The sequence below is a fragment of the Nycticebus coucang genome, chromosome 20 (genome assembly GCF_027406575.1).
Source record: "Nycticebus coucang isolate mNycCou1 chromosome 20, mNycCou1.pri, whole genome shotgun sequence".
NCBI lineage: Eukaryota > Metazoa > Chordata > Mammalia > Primates > Lorisidae > Nycticebus > Nycticebus coucang.
The window spans coordinates 8,626,495-8,634,785 of NC_069799.1; positions in this window are offsets into that span (position 1 = coordinate 8,626,495).

The window sequence follows — 8,291 nt, forward strand, 5'->3', positions numbered from 1 at the left end:
ATTATGAGCACCTTTAGAGAAAATTATTGGGAATGCTATTTTACACTTGATCTTAACCAAAATGCTTAAAAGTGATGGGAATGCTATTTTAAAAAGAATCCAACAATAAACTGAGTTGTTTCTAGAAAAAAAAAATCAATAGACTGCAGCTTGAGTTGCCCCTTTTTACTTCTGTTTCTGAGATAAGGAAAAAAATAGATGGTTTCCTATCCACTATTATTCCTGTACTGTGTGCATACACCTAGGAGGGACAGGTGCCAAGGAGCAGGAGAGAAAAATGTAAAAGAACAAAGCGAGTTGGGAGCAATCTGCCCAGAGCTACACAGGGACTATTGAAATTGGACTTGAGTATCAAGAGATCAAAATACGGCCTGTTTTATGACAGGAGACTCATGAAACAGAAAATTATGAGCCACATTTTATGTTAACTGAGTAGATAAGTGCTGCTGTAACAAAATACTTTATAGACAATTTTTTTCTCACACTTATTCAGACTAGAAAGTCCAAGGTCTAGGGGCCAGGGTCTGGTGAGAGCTTTCTTAACTGAGTCCTCACCCGGCGGATGGCAGAGGGACAAGAGAGGATGAGCACCATGTCTGTAAGTGGCGGAGGAGCAGGAGACAGAGAGCCCACCCACGGTCCTCTTGGTAAAGGCCTGAACTGGTCCATTCAGGGGAGCAAAGCCCTCATGACCTACATACCCCCCACAGGGTCCCACCTCTCAACGCTGCTGCCTTGGAGATTAAGTTTCCTATACATGAATTTGGGGAGACATATTCAGTCTACAACAATGACTATTTTGGAAAAAGATATTCTGGGCTAAAAAGACTCAAAACTCACTTCTCAGAGAGCATCTGAGGCTCTGAATTTCTGTAGAGTAGACTTTGGCAAATACTAGTATATTGCAGTGTGGATATGATACCGAATTCCTTCTTTCCCTCCCTCTCTCCCTCCCTTCCTTCCTACCTTCCTTCTTTCCTTTGTTTCTTTCTTTCTTGGCAGAGTCTCACTCTGTTGCCATGGGTAGAGTGCTGTGCCATCACAGCTCACAGATCTTTTCAGTCTCTTGGACTCAAAAGATCTTCTTGCCTCAGCCTCCCGAGTAGCTGAGAGTACATGTGCCTACCAGAACACCCAGCTAGTTTTTCTGAGCTCAAGTGATCCACCCACCTCCACCTCCCAATGGTGAGAGCCACCGCGACCAGCCACAATACTAAGTTTCTAGTGATGTGTGAGTAAAAAATAACCATGACTTGTATACTTTTAAGTGGTTTACAACACATTTTATGTTTTTCGCATTTAATTCTCCAAATCATGTCTGTGGTCAGAATTAACATGTTCATCTTAAAGACGTAGAAACAAAAACCCTGAGAGATTAAACAACTTGTCCAAAGCCTCCTAAGTATAATCACAGGCAGAGCAAGAGGCCAGCTCTAGGACTTTGAGTTTAAACCCTGCACTATTTCCAGGAATAAAAGCAGTAAACTAAGCAGAATGAGAAGATGTTGGTCATAGATAGCAACTTTTTAAAGCAGTCTGAACCTGCCATGGGCACAGAGTCTTTCATTCTTCAACATTTCAGAGACGTAGATGAATTGCTGCAAAACAGACATTCTTCTCCCAAGTATGTTTTGCCTCCAACAGAAACTGAACGCGCACACACTGCACCTGGGTGGGGCGAGGCTCGCAGAGGTGGTGGTGATCCCTCCTCATTCTCATTTCCAAGTAGAGACGGCAGCCTCCTCACAAAAAGATTTTCTAATCCCACGGGGCTTTACATTTAAAGTTCCTTAGATCTCTGAAAGTCATGGATGTTTATATCTAAATGAGAATCTGGAACTAGCCTAGAGGATTCTGAAGCTTAAAGGATCTGTTTTCCTCTGTTGAGTCTCCATTGGGAACGAAAGAGGCAGGCAAACCTTTGCAGACTGTTCCCTTCCCCTCATTTGTAAAAAAAAAAAAAAAGAAAAAAAAACTGGATTTCAAAACTTACACCATGACTTTGGAAAGCCTTGAGAGGAGAGTAACTGAAAAGAGGGTGGTTTCTGAACAAGGTAACTTTTGTCCACAAATCACGCTCTGAAACATGAGGTTAAAGCACTAAGTTTTGTGATCACAAACCTGGAATCTCCAAGAGGCTAGCATTCTAGGCTAAAAGTGCTGGGAACAAGAAAACATTCCAAACAGAATCACCTGTTTCTTAGATGTCAGAACACAGACGTTTCCATCTGATCACACACACAATCTCAGAATGCCCACAAAATGAATTCTACCTCATTTATTTTCAAATTTGGGGATTTTATATTTTTGTTATTTAACCAGTGAAGTATGATTGTGGCGTCTGTATATTTAACTCACTTTTCTAAAAAGCAAGTGTTTTAATTCAAAGAATTTAGAATCCTATGCAAATGTTGTACAATGGCCTCTTCTGTTCCCATGGGGTATGAGAGACTGCTCAAGAGAGGTGTTCATGGCAAGCGTGAACACCTCAGGGTTTTCTCTTACATTTATTTATATGTGATTCAGTTCTTGAGTGAGTGCCGAGGTGGCTGTCCCTGTTCACCCATGACCCACAGTGTCTGAGCTCCACTTCTGCACCTGCCCTGTCCCTCAGGACTGTCAGGTTGTTCCCAGCAATCGTAGCAGGTGCATAGTGGCTCCTCATTGTGCTTTTTGTATGTATTTCCTTAATGAATAATGTTGAGAAATTCTTCATGTGTTTGTTTTCTATAACTTGTATTTTCTTTATTGAAGCATCTATTAAAATCTTCACTGCTGTTCATAAAGAAAAAAGGTCTTGCATGTCTTTTGTTACAGTTATTCCTAAGAATTGTGTGGGTTTGGGCAGTACTGTAAGTGAAAATTTTATTTTTCTAGATGTCTGCTGTTACTATATGAAAATGATTGATCTTCAACTTTTTCTGTTATAGCCTATGTCCTTACTAAATTCACTTACTAGTTCTACTAGTAGTTGTGTGGATTCCTCAGGACTTTCCACTAAAGATTCTGTCACCTTCAGAAAGAAACAGTTTCGTATTTTCTCTCTCTAAAGTCGATCTTTATAACTTTGTTTTTGTTGCCTCATTGAAATGGCTAGTACCTGCGGCCCAATCTAAGAGAGAGGGATTACAGCAGATATCCTTGCCTGTTTTCATACTCCGGAGGAAAGCAAGTAATGTCTCATCAATACGATTTTATTTCTAGGTTTTTGTAAATATGCATTATCAGATTAAGATATCTCTCTTCTACCCTTAATTTTCTAAGTGCTTTTATCAAAGACAGAGACATATTTTAAATTTTGGCAATTTTTTTTTCTGCACTGATTGAAATGACCACATGGGATTTGACTGATTTTCATAGGGCAAACCATTTGGGGGTTCATGTGATGAATGTTCCATTATATATGGGACATTAAAATGATTATTGCTGCTTACAGATGATATTTTATTAAGGATTTTTTGTATCTATGTTCAGAAGAGACATTGTTCTATCATTTTTAATTCCATAATATTTTTGTCTGGTTTTGCTATTAGCCTTGTACAATGAATGTGGAAGTGTTTTCTCTTTTGTATCCTGGAAGAGTTCATGTAGAATTAGAATCATTTCTTCATTATCTGTTCATTTGAGTTCATCAGTGAAGCCATCTGGGATAGAGTTTTCTTCATTGGAACAATGTAGCTTTTAATTCATTTTATTTAATAGATAAAGAGCTATTCAAGTTATCTATTTCTTCCTCAATGAGGCTGAGAAGTTTGTGTCTTTCAAGGAATTTGTCCCATTTTATCTGAATTCTCAACTGTTATCACATTTAAAAGGGCGTAAAATATTCAAGACCCCTATTATGTTCTTTCATTTCCAAATATTTGAGCTTGCTAAATATTTTCTTTTATTGATATCTATTTTAATTGCACTGTAGTCTGAGAAGATACACTTATAACTGTGGCAGGCAGTGGCTTGGATCTCGCATTCTTCCTCTAAGCTCTTGATGCAAGTTGCCGTCAGCTTGCCCTGTGCATATGTGGTTCAGGAGTCAGCCAGAGACACACCTGTGGGAACTTGGGGGTGCATTTCTCTAGATCTCTTCTTTCTGGGCACTCTCCTCACCCTCTTGTGGCCCTACTTGTCTGGTCTCCTTTTGCTGATACCTCCAGGTAGAAGGCTGTGTGTTCTCTCTAACATATTTGCAGGTTTTGTAATGCAAAAGCACTGACTGTGGCCAGGGTGGGGACAAAGTCATAAAATAAATCCATCAAATACATTCCATGCCAGTCACTTCCAAAGTCCAAAAACTGAAAAGTACTTCAGCACGCAGAGTCTTCAGTTAGTTAGTTAGTTTGCTTGTTTGTTTAGTTATTGTTTGATGTTCAGATTTTATAGCTATCATTGGCAGAAGAAATTGGCTTGTAAAGCACCAACTCATACAAACCAGAAGCCCAAACCCTCACTAACTGCTTTACTTTCCCTCCTCTTGAAGGGCCTTAAAATCGTTTCATTCTAGTTACCCACTGCCAAAAGTATATGCTGCTAAAGCATAGATCATACATTTTGTTTATTTAGCAGGCCTGGGCTGGGTTTGAACCCGCCAGCCCTGGTGCACAGGGCAGCACTCTAACCATTGAGCCACAGGCACCCAGGCTACACTTTGATTGTCTACAGGCCCCAAACTCTACAGGACATCACCTTACTGTTTTATACTTTCGACGTTAGTTTACCTTCCTGTCTTCTCTTCTGGGCTCACCACGTTCCTTCCTATATGTTTGAGTTTCTACTGGAGATTATTTTCTCTCGCCAGTATTTTATGCAGTGTTAATATACTGACTAATTTTCTTAAATTTGTTTTTCAGAAATAATCTGTGTTTTACTCTAATTTTGGAAGAATAATTTCTTTTTTTACATTTCTAATTATGAGTACCTAATACTGTCTATATCTATAGGGTACATGAGATGTTTTCACACAGGCACACAATTGTGTGTGAATCAAATCAGGGTAAGTGTGATATCCATCACCTCAAGCATTTATAATTTCCTTGTGTAAGAAGCATCCTAAGTCCACTCTTTTATTTATTTTATTTATTTTTTTTTAGAGACAGAGTGCCATAGAGTCATAACTCACAGCAACTCCTGGGCTTAAGCGATTCTCTTGCCTCAGCCTCCTGAGTAGCTGGACTACAGGCACCCGCCAGAACGCCAGCTATTTTTTTGTTGCCGTTCGACAAGGGCTGGGTTTGATATATGGGGCTGGTACCCTACCCACTGAACCACAGGCGCTGCCCTCAATCTTTTAGTTATTTTAAAGTATACCGTAACTTATTGTGGACTACGGTCACTGTGTTGTACTATCAAATATTGTTCATTCCAGCTATCTAACTACATTTTAGCACCCACTAATCCTCCCTACTTTATCACGCCCCTCCCTGTTGCCCTTACCAGACTCTGGTAACCATCATTGTACTGTCCCCATGAGATCAATTGTTTTAATGTTTAGCCCCCACATATGTATGAGCATGTGAAAGAATCATCTTTCTGTGACTTATTTCACTTAACAGAACATTCACTGGTTCCATCTATTGTATAGCAAATGACAGGATTTCATTCTGTTCTGTGGCTATGTAAGATTCCATTGGGTACGTGTACCATAATTTCTTTGTTCATTTATCAGTTGATGGACACTTAGGTTGATTTCAAATCTTGGCTATTGTGAACAGTGCTGCAATAAACATGGGAGTGTTTTTTGATGTACTGATTTTCTTTCTTCTGAATATATAACTAGCAGTGAGATTTTTTTTTTGTAGAGACAGAGTCTCACTGTACTGCCCTCGGTAGAGTGCCGTGGCATCACACGGCTCACAGCAACCTCTAACTCTTGGGCTTACGCGATTCTCTTGCCTCAGCCTCCCGAGCAGCTGGGACTACAGGCGCCCGCCACAACACCCGGCTAAGCAGTGAGATTTTTGGATCATAGAATAGTTTTATTTTCAGTTTTAGTTTTTGGAGGGGGTTGCACTAACTTATATTCCCATTAAGAGTGTATGAGAGCTCCCCTTTCTCTGCATTCTCACCATCCATTACTGCCTGTCTTTTGGATAAAAGTCATGTATAGTAAGATGAGGTAACTCATTGCATTTTCTTTTCCTTTTTCTTTCTTTTTTTCTTTTTTAGACAGTCTTGCCTGGGCTAGAGTGCACTGCTAGCATTAAAGCTCTCTGCAACCTCAAAGTCTGGTCTCAAGCAATCCACCTGCGTCAGGCTCCCAAAGTGCGGGGATGAGAGGTGTGAATCACTGTGCCAGGCCTCATCGTAGTTTTTATTTGCATTTCTCCAAGGATTAATGATATTGAACATTTTTTCATAAAACTGTTGAAGATTTGTATGTCTTCTTTCGAGAAATGTCTATTCAGATTTTTTGTTTATTTTTAATAGGATTATTTGATTCTTTCTTCTTGTCAGGTTAGTGGACCTCCTTATATGCAGTATATACTATCTGTTAATCCCTTTTTGGATGGGTAGTTTGCAAATATTTTTCTCCCATTTTTATGGGCTGTCATGTCACTTTGTTCACTTTGTTGATTGTTTTCTTTGCTGCAAAGAATCTTTTTGTCTTGATGTGATCCCATGTGTTCAATTTTGCTTCGGTCCTTGCCCAGGTCAAGGTCCTAAAGCTTTTCTCCAATGTTTGTGTAGAGTAGTTTTATAATTTCAGGTCTTAGATTTAAGTCTTTAACCCATTTTTATTTTATTTCAGTATATGGCAAGAGATAAGGGTCTAGTTTCATTCTTCCACATATGGATTCTCAATGGAAGCACCGTTGATTGAAGACACTGCTCTGTACCCAGTGTACCTTCTTGGTCATTTTGTTGAAGAGAAGTTCACATAAATGTGTGGATTTTTTTTTTTTTCTGAGTTATCTGTTCTTTCCATTCGGTCTATGTGTCTGTTCTTACACTGTCTGGGTTACCATAGCTGTGCAGAATAATTTGAAATCAGTCATGTGATTCCTCTAATTTTGTTCTTTTTGCTCAAGATGAATTTGGCATACTGAGAATCTGGTGGTTCCATATAAATTTTAGGATTATCTTTTCTATTTTTGTGAAGAATGGCATTGGTATTTTGATGGGATTGCATCAAATCTATGTATCATAATAAGTAGTATGGGTTTAACAATATTGATCCTTCCAAATCATGAGTGTGCAAAATCTTTCCATTTTTATATATTTTCTTCAGTATTTTATCAGTGTTTTATGGTGTTCATTGTAGATAGCGTCTTTATTTATGTTTATTTCTAGACATTTTATTCTGTTTGTAAATATTATAAATGGGATCACTTTCTTGGTTTCTTTTTCAGATTGTTCACTGTTTACATATAGAAATGTCACTGATTTTGTATGTTGATTTTATATCCTGCAAATTTATTGAATTTGTTTATCAGTTTTACTAATTTTTCCATGTTGTCTTTAGGTTTCTGTAGATATAGTATCATACCATCTGCAAACAAGGAGAATTTGACTTCTTCCTTTCCAGTTTGGATACCTGCTGTTATTTCTCTTTTCTAATTGTTCTACCTAAAATTTCCAGAGCTATGTTGAGTAACAGTGGGGAAAATAGGCACCTTTTTCTTGTTCCAGATCTTAGCTAACAACTTCCAGTTTCTCCCCAGTTTGTTATTCACTGTGAGTCTTGTCATATCTGGCTTTTGTTGTGTTGGGTTTGTTCTATAACTAGTTTTTTGAGAGATTTTATCAGAAAGTGATATGGAATTTCAGGGCTTTTCGAACATTAGTTGAAATGATCATATAAATTTTGTCTTTGTTCTGTTGATCTGAAGTGTCACCTTGATAGATTTGCACATGCTGGACCATCCTTGCACCCCTGAGATGAATCCCTCTTGATCGTAGGGAATAATCTTTTTAATGAGTTGTGAAATTCCTTGTATTTGTATTTTGTTGAGGAGTTTTTCATCTGTGTTCATTAGAGATATTGGCGTGTAGTTTTCCTTTTTGTTATGTCTTTGTCTGGTTTGGTGTCAGTGTGATACAGGCATCATAGAATGGCTGTGACAGTCCTTCTGCATCCTCGATTTTTAGAGTAGACTACGTTGGAATTAGCTTTGAGATGTTTAGTAGAATTCAGCTCTGAAGCCCTCAGAGTCTGGGCATCTCTTTGATGGGAAACTTTTTATTACAAGTTCTGTCTTGTAACTTGTTATTGGTTTACTCAGAGTTTGGACTTCTTCCTAGTTCAATCTTGGTAGGTTGTACATGTCTAGGAATTCGCCCATTTCTCTTGGTTTTCC